We start from the raw sequence: 14,266 nt of genomic DNA, 5'->3' as shown, positions 1-14,266 counted from the left end.
TGACGGAGAACATAGAGAAGATCCAAAGAAGAGCGGCGTGTTTCGTCACAGGGTTATTTGGTAACCGTGATAGCGTTACGGAGATGTTTAGCAAACTCGAGTGGCAGACTCTGCAAGAGAGGCGCTCTGCATTGCGGTGTAGCTTGCTCGCCAGGTTTCGAGAGGGTGCGTTTCTGGATGAGGCATCAAATTTATTGCTTACCCCTACTTATACCTCCCGAGGAGATCACGAATGTAAAATTAGAGAGATTAGAGCGCGCACGGAGGCTTTCAGACAGTCGTTCTTCCCGCGAACCATTACGCGACTGGAACGGAAAAGAAAGGTAATGACAGTGCCCTCCGCCACACACCGTTGGGTGGCTTGCGGAGTATAAATGTAAATGAAAATGTAAATGTGTCTGTAGGATGTTAAATGAGTTCACAACTGCGCTATCGTACACCGAGGTGACAGAAGTCGTGAGAGAGAGGTGTGCAAAAACAAGATTGCGGTAGTATCGCGTACACAAGGTACTGGGTATTCAAAAAGTCTCTCCGCAGTGTCGTATGATTGTTAGCCGCGCGTGCCGTATGCAGCACTGAATATACCGAAATGAAAATCAGTGAAATACAAGTTATTAATTTATTAAATGTTCATTTCTACTTACAAATTTTCACATTAAATGTTGAAAAAGTGTCCCTCCTGTTGTTGACTACACAATTCAATTCGTCCAATCATGATTCCAAATCCAAGGTGTAACATGTTTTCTGTAACAGAAGCTGTGAAAGTGGATATTGCAGTTTTTAATTCATCGATGTATTTTGGACGGTTTTTATAGACAGTTCCTTTCGCTGCACCCCAGAATAAAAAGTCAGATGGTGTTAGGTCAGGCGATCGTGGAGGCCGAAGTCCCTGTGAAATTATGTGATAATCAAAAACAAGCTGTGACATCGAAACGCGAGCTTTTGAAAATAGCCGTTCAGTATTTCACTTAACACAAGTTTTCCTACGAATGGGTACAGAATGTCACTGCAGTATCGTTGTGCGTTTATTGTTTCGTTGAAAAATATGGGACCCACAATCCGACGTCTAAAAATTGCAAGTCAAATTCCTTTTTCAAAGAATGAAGTGGTTCCTCATGAATACACAATGGATTTACAGTACTCCACATAAGAGAATTTGGCGAGTTCATGTACCCAGATAAATAAAACCACGCCTCATCAGTGAAAAACTTTTCATTAAGAATGTCCCTACCACTTTTTCAACGAAATTTTTGAACCATTTACAATAATGCAGTCTCTTTCCATGATCAGTATGTTTCAGTTCTTGTATGTTTCAGTTCTTGCACGACGGTCGCTTTATATGGGAAAAGTTCTATTTTTTTCTAATTTTTTCGTTACAGCTCTATGGGCCGTTCCGACACTAGCATCAATTTCTTGGGCGAGTTTTCTTACTGATTTGTTCGGACTCATGGTCATTTCATCTGAAATACCAAATAGTTTATCCTCAGACAAAACGCTAGGACGACCACTTCTCGGTGCATGTGTCACTGAACCCTTTACTTCGAAATTTGTTAATCACAGTATCGCGATGTGGTATTGTTGTCTCCGGGAAAACTGAATTAAATGTTTGACGAACTGAAACTGTGTATTTACCGCCAGCTTTGAACACTTGTTCGACTAAAAACACACGTCCTTCAATGGTTAGCATTTCAACAGTGACAAAAACGAAACAAACGAACAAAGGAACTAAAATTAAACGTTCACGTCAACACGTAACGACACACACCAACGATACTACTGACACTGGCTGAGATAAACGAAACAGTGGAATTGTCGGCAGAGTCCACTTGAACGGAAGTAACCGATGCAGGCGAACAATCATATGACACGCGCGGCTAACAATCGTACGGCACTGCGGAGAGTCTTTTTGAACACCCCGTATAAAGGAGCATTTCATTGGCGGAGCTGTCACTTGTACAAACGTGTTTCGCGTGAAAATGTTTTCGACGTGATTATGGCCGCACCAAGGGAATTCAGAAACTCTGAACTCGTAATGGTAATTGGGGCTAGACGCATGGGAAATCCCTTTCCGGAAATCTTTACGGAATTCACTTTTCTGAGCCCCACAGCATCAAAATTGTGCAGAGAATACCAGATTTCCGGCATTACCTCTCACCACGGACAACGGAGTGGACGACGACCTTCACTTAACGACCGAGAGCAGCGTCGTTTGCGAAAGGTTGTCAGAGCTAACGACAAGCAACACTTAGCGAAATAACTGCAGGAATCAACGTGGGTCGTGCGACAAACGTATTCGTATGACAACGCGGCATAATTTTGCGTAAATGGGCTATGGGAAGGCACAACCAATGCGAATGTCTTTGCTAACATCAACACATCGCCTGTAGCGCCTCTCCTAGGCTCGTGACCGAATCGGTTGGACCCTAGACGACTGGAAAGCCGCGTCTGGTCACGTGAGTCCCGATTTCAGTTAGCGGTAATAGCGGATGATATGGTTCGAGAGTGGCGCAGGCCTCTCAAAGCCATGGACCCAGATTGTCAACAACGCATTGTGCAAGCTGGTGGTGGCTCCTTAGTCGTTTAGGATGTGTTTATATACGAGGGTCACTCCAAAAGAAATGCACACTATTTTTTTTAATCCATCTTTTATTCTACATGTTTGAAAGTTTTACAGGGTGTAGATACATCCTTTAGGAACAAGATTTTCATTTCTCCACATAATTTCCATCCCTCTCAACTGCCTTACGCCATCTTGGAACCAGGGCCTGTATACCAGCACGGTAAAATTCTGGACTAACCTGTTGGAGCCACTGTTTGGCAGCGTGCACAAAGGAGTCATAATCTTCAAACCTTGTTCCACGAAGAGAGTCTTTCAGTTTCCCAAAGAGATGATTGTCTCACGGAGCCAGGAGAAAACTGTAAGGCGGGTGTTTCAGTGTTGTCCATCCGAGTATTGTGATCGCTTCCATGGCTTTTTGGCTGACCTGTGGCCGTGCATTGTCGTGCAACAGCAAAACAGCCTGCTTTTGCCAATGTGGTCCAACACGACTCAGTCGAGCTTGAAGTTTCTTGAGTGTCGTCACATATGCATAAGAATTTATGGTGGTTCCACTTGGCATGATGTCCACAAGCAAGAATCCTTCGGAATCGAAAAACACTGTACCCATAACTTTTCCAGCAGAAAGTGTAGTTTTGTATTTTTTCCTTGGGTGAACTTGCATTATGCCACCCCATTGATTGCCTCTTCGTCTCTGGTGGAAATGATGGAGCCATCTTTCGTCATCTGTCACAATTATTCCAAGAAATTCATCTCCACCATTCTCGTACTGTTCCAAAAGTTTGCTGCATACCGTTTTTCTTGTTTCTTTGTGAGCCTTTGTGTCAACATTGTGGGAACCCACCTGGCACAAATATTTTTTAACGCCAACACTTTAAGTATTCTGCAAACACTTCCTTCCCCTATCCCAACGTAGCGTGACATTTGGTTCACTGTGATGCGTCTGTCAACAGTCACTAATTCGTTAACTCTCTGCACATTGTCTGGAGTGTGTGCAGTACGATGCCTGCCGCTCCGAGGACAATCCTCAATATTGCCGTGCCCGCTTTCATCACGTAACCTGCTTGCCCACCGCATAACTATACTGCGACCGACAGCAGCACCTACATAAACATTTTTCCACCTCTTGTGGATGTTTCCCACTGTCTCGTTTTCACAGCACAGGAATTCTGTGACAGCATGTTGCTTCCGACGAACATCAACTGTAGCAGCCATCTTGAAGACATGCTTTGACAGCGCCACTCACGGGAACAGGTTGAACTAAGTTTGAAAACAAGCGGGGAGGATGTATCTACAAACTGTAAAACTTTCATACGTGCAGAATGAAAACTGTAGTTTACAAAAGTAGTGTGCATTTCTCTTGCAGTGACCCTCGTAGAATGGACTTGGTCCTAGGCTACTTGGAGACAATGTACAGCCATTCATGGACTTCATGTCCCCAAATAACGAAAGAATTTTAATGGATAACTATGCGCCATTCACTGGGCCACACTGTTCGCGATTCATTTGAAAAGCTTGCTGGACAATTCGAGCGAATGATTTGGCTACCCACTTCGCCCGACATGAATTCCATCGAACATTTGTGAGACATGATAGGGAGGTCTGTTTGAGCACAAAATCCTTCACCGGCAATACTTTCGCAGTTATGGACGGTTATAGAGGTAGCATAAGCTCAGTATTTCTGCAACGACTTGTTGAGCCCTCGCCACGTTGAGCCGCTGCACTACAACAGGCAACAGAAGGTCCGGCACGATATTACGAGGTGTCCCATGACTTCTGTCACCTCAGTGTAATGACATCAATTAACATAATGTTCCGTCTTAATATCTTATATTTACATGTTCCCGATTTTTACGATATGTTTACGTTTTCTCGTAACGAAAGATAATACATCAATCTTAATTTTCATTCTTCATTTGTGCCTATCTGTCCACAAATGTTTTTCACTTCTTTTTCCTCTAAGTAATGCGTGAATTCCTTGTGTTGAGCCGCCCGGCCGAGCGGTTCTATGCGCTTCAGTCCAGAAACACGCTGCTGCTACGGTCGCAGGTTCGAATCCTGCCTCGGGCATGGATGTGTGTGATGGCCTTAGGTTAGTTACGTTTAAGTAGTTCTAAGTATAGGGGACTGATGACCCCAGATGTTAAGTCCCATAGTGCTCAGAGCCATTTGAACCTTGTGTTAATGTGGCCAGTTGTCTCCCTCTTTTCGTCTTTCCTACTGGTTCCCATGCGATGATCCGCCACAGTAATTTCCCGTCTGACATCCTTTTCGTATGTTCACACCATACGTGTTGTCTTTCGTTCACATAATCTTTCGTGACATCAATTTTCCTTCCTTGTGACTTCATTTCTAAACCTTTTCCGCACTAATGTATCTACAAACGTCTCCAAAAGACCAGCTTATTTGCCATCAATATTTCCATTAATTGGAATTCTGTTTCCTTTACTTCTGAGCCATGTGTCATAACTCACTCCGTCTTCAGGCCACGAGTGGTCTAACGGGACCATTCGACCGCCGTGTCATCCTCAGTGTTGGTTGCGGATAAGAGGGGCGTGGGGTCAGCACACCGCTCTCCCGGTCGTTATGATGGTATTCTCGTCCGAAACCGGTACTATTCTGTCGAGTAGCTCCTCAATTGGCATCACGAGGCTGAGTGCACCCCGGAAAATGGCAACAGCGAATGGTGGCGTGGATGGTCGCCCATCCAAGCGCCGACCACCCCCGACAGCGCTTAACTTCGGTGACATCACGGGATCCGGTGTATCCAGTGCGGCAAGGGCGTTGCCTCATGTGTCATAACGCTTCTAATAATTGTTTTGAAGAGTTTTTCCTTTACTGTACAATCTGTTGATTCCATAAAATACCATTTAATGTTCCAATACTGAGCTTTCCAGAATTTATTGTTGAATTAATCTCCATACCATGTTTACTATCCTGTGTCGTTTTTACTGCTGTATATTTGTAGTCTTCTGCATGTTCTGCATGTGTAATCGTTTCCATCCTTTCTTATCGCGTCCAAAACTTGATTTGTTCCTTCTGTTACTACATATAAAGGATGATGAAAAAGTTTACCTTTCACGACCCTACAGACCAGAATCGGAGAGCCAGTTAGGCAAAATCGCCGTCAGCGTCGAGGCAATCGTCTCACGACGCACCAGGCTACGTGAGGAAGTACATCACTGCCTGCCGCACATCCACGTCCCAGAGACATCGTCGATCCTATAACACCTTTTTTAAGGATCGATTGCGTGTTATCAGCATGGGAAGAGATCAAGACTACATGACAGGCGCCCGAGTGTCTCCAACTTGATTTGGCATGACTTGCATGTTAAGACATCTTCAACGTGGGGGCGTGGTTATGATGAAGAAGCAGCAATTCATGTCGCAGTTTTCCCGGACGTTTCACCTTAATTGTTCTCTGTAATTTCTCCCCATACCCATTATTCATTTTCCAATGGATGTCAATCGATGATAGTCCTTCGGCAGCCAAGAAAAGCAGAACAGAACGTTGGTCCTGTTCGGAAGCATTTGGTAATGACGAACGCATAGTTGACGTTTCGGTATTTACCACATGTACATCGGAAGACACAAATGTCAAACTAATCCTTTGCCTACATTTCGGTGCTTATACAACCGTATAGAAATCCTCTTATATTGCTTATGCGCTGCAGAAACGCCCTAAAACGTAAGTGCCACGAGGGACATATAGAAATTCTGACTGGTCAGGGATGAGTGTGGGGTGGAGGTGAGTTTTAAAATTACTTTTGTACGTTTTTCTTAAATAACTAGGAAACCGTGGCCTCCAGCGAAAAAGTATCCCACTCAAAAATTAACTACAGCGACAGCTGAATCACCCTGTACATATGAAGTGATAATTTATGTATGTACACCTCCAGGAACTATGTTGCTGTTTACATATATACTGCCAGTAAATACTTTTAAAATCTACAATGATTTCTAACAATTATGTATTTGCTGACAAGATAACCAACTAACAGGGAATGCCTAAAGAGGGACATAACTCACCTAGAACTATAAAGGACAGTCAAATGAAACAGAGGGGAAAAATAATTAAGCTGTTTATTATTTCAAAAGTAATTCTCATAACTGTCAATAAATTTATCCCACTGCGAGACAAGAGGGGAAAAACGTTTGCAGTTTCCTGCGAAACAATGATTGTACCCAGGCGTGCATCTCTTCGTCGGAAGCAAATAGACGGTCATGAATGCCTTTCGTCAGGCCTCCAAAAATGTAGACACGACATGGGGAGGGATCGGAACTCTATGGAGAATGTGTAAGGGCTTCCCAGCGAAACATACTAGCGTACCTTGGAGCTCTTTAGAAACGCATTCGTGGCCGTCAATTTCCTTGGACATATTGGTGCAATCCTAGGAACATTCATGGTTGCGTACGCAACCGCAAACATTTTTCCATGAAGACACAAACCGTCTTGTCTCACAGTGGGTTGAATTTATTAATACGGCGGTTACTTTTGAAATAATAAACAGTTTACTTACTTCTTTTCCATCTGTCTTTTTTTTTCATTTGACTGCCCCTTATACGATTGCAGAACCAAAACAGTGCATGGCTTTACATGGAAAAAAAATTATACGTGGATCCTGGTGGTTAATAAGGCCACGATAACATGCTAATTGTTTTATGAGTTTATAGTGACCAATTGTTAAAGTGAGTATAGATTATCAATATATTTAGTCTGTCAAAAAATATGAGGGAAATTCAAAAAATAAGCTATACTTTGAAACTTTCTGTCAGATTAAAGCTGTGTCCCAATCCGGTACCCGAAACTGGGTTCATTTAATTTCGATGACTAGTGCTTCATCGACTGATCTATCCACGCTCAACTCACGACCCGTAAGGGAGATACGTGGCGACATACTGTTTGAAGTATAGTTGTGAGTGTGGGTCGTGAGTAGGGTTTGACTAACTCAGGCCGTATACCAAGGCTCTGCTGGCACGGTAGCTCAGCATGTTTCGTCAGATAACTGGCAAACCTCTATGATAAAAAATGAATAAAATAAAGAAAAAACTGAGTTATCATGTCATCGATAGAATTTGAAATATGCCAAACGACATCCGCATAGAAACAATGACGAAAAACGGCGAAGATGCAGATCGGAAGAATGACGACAAGAAAGGCGGTGGAGCACTTATCTGCGAAAAGCAAAGGTCCCACACTGGAGTCTCGATCTGGTAAACAGTTTTAATCTGTCAGAGAGCATCAGATCAGCGCACTATCCGGTACAGAGCGAAAATTCATTCTGAAAGATTACGCGTTATCATGGCAGGCCAAGTAACTTTTAATGAAAGCCACAATACACTTCAAAGTAACAAAGAACACGTTTTTTTCATCATAGTTACCAAGTATGTGTAAACTAGGGTCGGAACGTTCTAGCAACCGTTCAATTCCTCGCCGCTAGGCACTGTCTCCTTCGTCACAGACCCGTGAATGTCATCATCGTTGCCAAAAAATTTTCCCACATATGTCATTTTCTGTTTGCTGAAAAGTGGAAATCAAATGCTGCAAGGCCTGAACTTCCTGATCAGCATCACCCACGTCTATACAGCCTTGATCAAATTGTTGGCACCATTCCGCTATGACTGGACGCGGCCCTGTATTTAACCCATACACCGCCAGAATTTCACCGTGAGTCTATTTTCAATTTCAATGTTTTGTTCACAACAACCGCACTATTCCGCTACTTGAACTTCATGAAACTTCTCCAGCTATTCCTAAGTTACAAGTGCTTTACACTTTTTGATAACATATGTAGGTAGACAGATGGCACAGCAATAGGGGCACGAATATCTGGTACCACAACCGACATGTACACAACCCACTTGGAACACAAACTGTTTAATAGCCAAGAACACTGCCTAAAGGAAACTGAATTGCCTAGGAGATAATGTCACACTCCTGGTATCAAAAGGCGATGCCAAAATTTCTTCAGTAGTCTACAACATAAAATTACATTTAAAATGGAACATGAACAAGACAAAACTATCTGTTACCTAGACCTAAATATCACGATACACAACAACACATTAATATTCATAATTTGTAGGAAAAATACAATAGTCAACAATACAACACTGCAACTTCATGTCAGCCAAACCGTCATAAACAAGCAGCGTACAGTTCAGCCATGGAAGAGCTAACCCTGGCAAAACTCTACCATTCAGTGAGCAAGATGTATGAGACAGATGAAATACCCTCAGACTTCAAGAAGAATATAATAATTCCAATCCCACAGAAAGCAGGTATTGACAGGTGTGAAAATTACCGAACTATCAGTTTAATAAGTCACGGCAGCAAAATACTAACACGAATTCCTTACAGACGAATGGAAAAACTGGTAGAAGACGACCTCGGGGAAGATCAATTTGAATTCCGTAGAAATGATGCAACACGTGAGGCAATATTGACCCTACGACTTATCTTATAAGATAAAGGAAAGGCAAACCTACGTTTCTGGCATTTGTAGACTTAGAGAAAGCTTTTGACAATGTTAACTGGAATACTCTCTTTCAAATTCTGAAGGTGGAAGGGGTAAAATACAGAGAGCGAAAGGCTATTTGCAATTTGTACAGAAACCAGATGGTAGTTATAAGAGTCGAGGGGTATTAAAAGGGAAGCAGTGGTTGGGAAGGGAGTGAGACAGGGTTGTATTCTATCCCCGATGTTATTCAATCTGTATATTAAGCAAGCAGTAAAGGAAACAAAAGAAAAAATCGGAGAAGGAATTAAAATCCATGGAGGAGAAATAGAAACTTCGAGTTTTGCCGATGACATTGTTCTGCCAGAGACAGCGAGGGACTTAGAAGAGCAGTTGAACGGAATGGATAGTGTCTTGAAAGGAGAATATAATATGAACATCAACAAAAGCAAGACGAGCATAATGGAATGTAGTCGAATTAAATCGGGTGATGCTGAGGGAATTAGTTTACGGAATGAGACGTTTGTTAGCATCGAGTATAGATTTAAGTGTTAAGAAAGTCTTTTCTGAAAGTATTTGTATGGAGTGTAGCCATGTATGGAAGTGAAACATGAACGATAAATAGGCAAGCTTTCGAAGTGTGGTGCTACAGAGGAATGCTGGAGATTAGATGGGTAGATAACGTAACTCATGAGGAGGTACTGAATAGAAGTGCGGAGAAGAGAAATTTGTGGCACAACTCGACTAGAAGAAGGGATCTGTTGGTAGGACATGTTCCAAGGCGTCAAGGGATCACCAATTTAGTATTGAAGGACAGCGTGAAGGGTAAACACGTAGAGGGAGACCAATAGATGAATACACTAAGCAGATTAAGAAGGATGTAGCTTGCAGTTGGTACTTGGAGATGAAGAAACTTGCACAGGGTAGAGTAGCATGGAGAGCTGCATCAAACCAGTCTCAGGACTGAAGACCACAACGACAACAAGCTTCAACAGTATATTTAAAAAAAACTAGTGACACACAGAAATAAGTACCGTTGCAAATATATACAAGTATACATACATTTTCCGAAAAGCGTACTGCAAAATATAAATAAAAAGAAAATCGTGGCTGATTAGACAAAAGTTATTTCGTAAACAAACCCAAACTAATTGAAGCATAATTATTAAATTTAAATTTTAATCAATGACTATACTGTCGAAATTCTAGTTTTATTTTTTCAGGCACGGACTAAAAATACTAAAACCACATCTCTTAGCAACATTGTAAGTACACTTCTACGTCTAATTTTCAAACTTTTCCTGTTATTATTTCCTCCCAGAGTCGATATTTACTGTCCCTCTTCAACATCCAATAATTCTTGGCCATAATACACTCCTGGAAATTGAAATAAGAACACCGTGAATTCATTGTCCCAGGAAGGGGAAACTTTATTGACACATTCCTGGGGTCAGATACATCACATGATCACACTGACAGAACCACAGGCACATAGACACAGGCAACAGAGCATGCACAATGTCGCCACTAGTACAGTGTATATCCACCTTTCGCAGCAATGCAGGCTGCTATTCTCCCATGGAGACGATCGTAGAGATGCTGGATGTAGTCCTGTGGAACGGCTTGCCATGCCATTTCCACCTGGCACCTCAGTTGGACCACCGTTCGAGCTGGACGTGCAGACCGCGTGAGACGACGCTTCATCCAGTCCCAAACATGCTCAATGGAGGACAGATCCGGAGATCTTGCTGGCCAGGGTAGTTGACTTACACCTTCTAGAGCACGTTGGGTGGCACGGGATACATGCGGACGTGCATTGTCCTGTTGGAACAGCAAGTTCCCTTGCCGGTCTAGGAATGGTAGAACGATGGGTTCGATGACGGTTTGGATGTACCGTGCACTATTCAGTGTCCCCTCGACGATCACCAGAGGTGTACGGCCAGTGTAGGAGATCGCTCCCCACACCATGATGCCGGGTGTTGGCCCTGTGTGCCTCGGTCGTATGCAGTCCTGATTGTGGCGCTCACCTGCACGGCGCCAAACACGCATACAACCATCATTGGCACCAAGGCAGAAGCGACTCTCATCGCTTTAGACGACACGTCTCCATTCGTCCCTCCATTCACGCCTGTCGCGACACCACTGGAGGCGGGCTGCACGATGTTGGGGCGCGAGCGGAAGACGGCCTAATGGTGTGCGGGACCGTAGCCCAGCTTCATGGAGACGGTTGCGAATGGTCCTCGCCGATACCCCAGGAGCAACAGTGTCCCTAATTTGCTGGGAAGTGGCGGTGCTGTCCCCTACGGCACTGCGTAGGATCCTACGGTCTTGGCGTGCATCCGTGCGTCGCTGCGGTCCGGTCCCAGGTCGACGGGCACGTGCACCTTCCGCCGACCACTGGCGACAACATCGATGTACTGTGGAGACCTCACGCCCCACGTGTTGAGCAATTCGGCGGTACGTCCACCCGGCCTCCCGCATGCCCACTATACGCCCTCGCTCAAAGTCCGTCAACTGCACATACGGTTCACGTCCACGCTGTCGCGGCATGCTACCAGTGTTAAAGACTGCGATGGAGCTCCGTATGCCACGGCAAACTGGCTGACACTGACGGCGGCGGTGCACAAATGCTGCGCAGCTAGCGCCATTCGACGGCCAACACCGCGGTTCCTGGTGTGTCCGCTGTGCCGTGCGTGTGATCATTGCTTGTACAGCCCTCTCGCAGTGTCCAGAGCAAGTATGGTGGGTCTGACACTCCGGTGTCAATGTGTTCTTTTTTCCATTTCCAAGAGTGTATTTTCATTCGGTCCACTCTGGCAGTGCTCATGTGTCTCCTTAATGTCCTGGTGGAAGAGTTCTATTTGCTCTTCACTATAATGTCCCAGATTTTCAGTGAAGGAGTTAACATGAAAGTGTTGGATGTTATGACCTAGCTTCTTGAAATTTTTCCAAGTGGCTTTGATGATGCACATTTAATCTGGATCCTTTTTAATCCCTAATAGGTTTTCAGTAGCAGACGCGTGTGTGTGTGTGTGTGTGTGTGTGTGTGTGTGTGTGTGTGTGTGTGTGGTTTGAGGTTTTCTGGCGCTAAACAGGGTGGTCATCAGCGTCCAAACGCATAGAAACAGGAACACATGCGGTGAAGGGACGAAGACGGACAGCGTACAAGGTGAACGGCTAAAAGACAGGCCTGACGTGAAGGTAGTCCTTGCAACTGTCTCTCTCACATTCATTGTATTCAGATTCGTAATCCATAAATTTGTGAATTTGCGGACCAGCAAAAATTCCAGCCTTGAATATATCTTGTCTGATGAGGGGAAATTTCATAGAAAGTCGCTTAAAGCTGTATCCATCTTGTGAAAGAGCCCTTACAAACCACTTTGTCAAAACTAGTTTGTTACTCAGTGGTGGGAGCAAAATTTTTTTGTGGACTACAAGCGGTTCATGCAACAGTTTTTAATACTATATACAAATGTCTCGATTTTGTCAAACTTTTACACACCAACGGTTTTGCTATGCCCGGCGCTTTTTTGTGTACCCAGCTTGTTTTCTTATTAAAATTTCTATAACAAAAGAATAAAATAATCTTTATACCGTTACGTAAGAAATGTATGTGACGGAAGAAAACTAAGAGCAGTTTTGAGCAACACCAAACATTAGTTAAGAAAACATATTGATTTTCAAACATCTGTTCCGGTATCAGTAACAATTCGTAGATCTCGTAAGGAAGACGTGTTCTGACGTACGGTCCTTCTTGACGGTAATTTCCAATATGTGACCTAGTACAGACTACGTAGAAATTGTAAACTATGTCAAATAAGAGTAGCAGAGGCCATAGTGTTTCGATAATAAATTGTGTTTTACCCTAGTTGGCTTTGTACTTGCTTCTAGACTAAACCTCTTACCCAGGCTTATTTCTGGTCACCAGAGGAGTATTTCAACAACTGCTCACGTAACAACAGATGTGAATACATGTCAAATAGTATAGGGATACTTCTTTTTCTTTCCCTTGGGAAAACTGAAGTGGAGCAAAAACAGGTTCCCATGGGAATTTCTCAGTGAATTTCTGTCCGAAATTTTCATTGCCAGATGAAGTCGGGAATGGACAAATAGGGTATCAAACTGACCAGCGTGAGACCTGGCTTGGCAAAAAGTGTTTACTTTTTTGAACATAATCAAGATAATTAAGAAAAAATTAATTTTGGTGTGAGGTAAAATTTTGGTCCGAATTTTCATCGCCAAACTAAGAGCAGAAAATGGATAAAAGGAGCATCAATCGGACCAGCGTGAGGTGTAGTCTTGCAGAAAATGTTTAATAGCTCGAAAGTAATCAAATTAATAACGAACACTTAGTGACGTGAGGGAAAATTACACAAGTGATTTTTGTCCGAATTTTCATTGCCAAAGGAATAGCGGGAAATGGAATAATGGGGTATTAATCTGATCGGCATGAGGTCTCCTTTTTGCAGTAAAAGGTTTAATTTCTTGAAAATGATAAAGATACGTAAAGAAATTAAAATATTTCACCAACAGTTGTAATATATATCAACGAAGTGTCAACAAGTTAACGCCTTTGAAGCTTAGCTATTTTGCACATAAAAAGTTACACTGGTGTAGAAATCGTAGAATTCCGCCTTTCATATTGTAAAAGTAAAATAAATATCAAATTGGAGCATAAATTGAAACTTCTGTGCTTTCATTTGATCTAGATATTCTTAAGAATAATGAAATGATCTACTGATCAATATTTGAATATATTATACTCCATACTGTAAACGTGAAAATAAAAAGAAGTTTTGAAAAAAAGTCAAATGTTTTGCGAAAAAAGTCAGAAATAAAATAGATTAGAGAAATGTTTGATACACCTCATTCGCTGTAAATAATTTCGAGCAGCATTCAAAATTGCCTCAAATATTTCTCTAATCTATTTTATTTCTTAATTTTGGACAAAGCTTTTCACAAAACATTTGACCGTCTTTTACAACACTTTTTTGTCATTCTATTCATGAGTTTTGGCTCTACTTACTATTTTAACTGTTATTTATGTCTCTTAGTATTTTCAATACTTGGAAAGCAGAACTATAACTATTTCGTGTATCAAGAAGGAAAAGGTTAAAGATATACGTTAATCTTACAGCATATCTAACATTACGTGACGAATGGCCTTCTTTCCGCTAGGGGCACTAGTGTATCTTCCAACTGTCAGAGAGTAACAACTGTGAGCAACCGTAAATCAGTGTTGTATAGTAGG

At 42.6% G+C, this 14,266-nt stretch overlaps 1 protein-coding gene across 4 annotated transcripts in view; it reads left to right on the top strand.

Annotated features, from left to right (window-relative positions):
- The window catches only part of LOC126365875 (voltage-dependent calcium channel subunit alpha-2/delta-3), an 859,858-nt gene that overhangs the window by 418,634 nt on the left and 426,958 nt on the right, over positions 1 to 14,266 (top strand). The window lies entirely within an intron of this gene.

The sequence above is a fragment of the Schistocerca gregaria genome, chromosome 4 (assembly GCF_023897955.1).
Source record: "Schistocerca gregaria isolate iqSchGreg1 chromosome 4, iqSchGreg1.2, whole genome shotgun sequence".
Classification (NCBI taxonomy): domain Eukaryota; kingdom Metazoa; phylum Arthropoda; class Insecta; order Orthoptera; family Acrididae; genus Schistocerca; species Schistocerca gregaria.
Note: the sequence above shows the minus strand (reverse complement) of the source record. Positions and strands in the feature narration are given on the sequence as shown.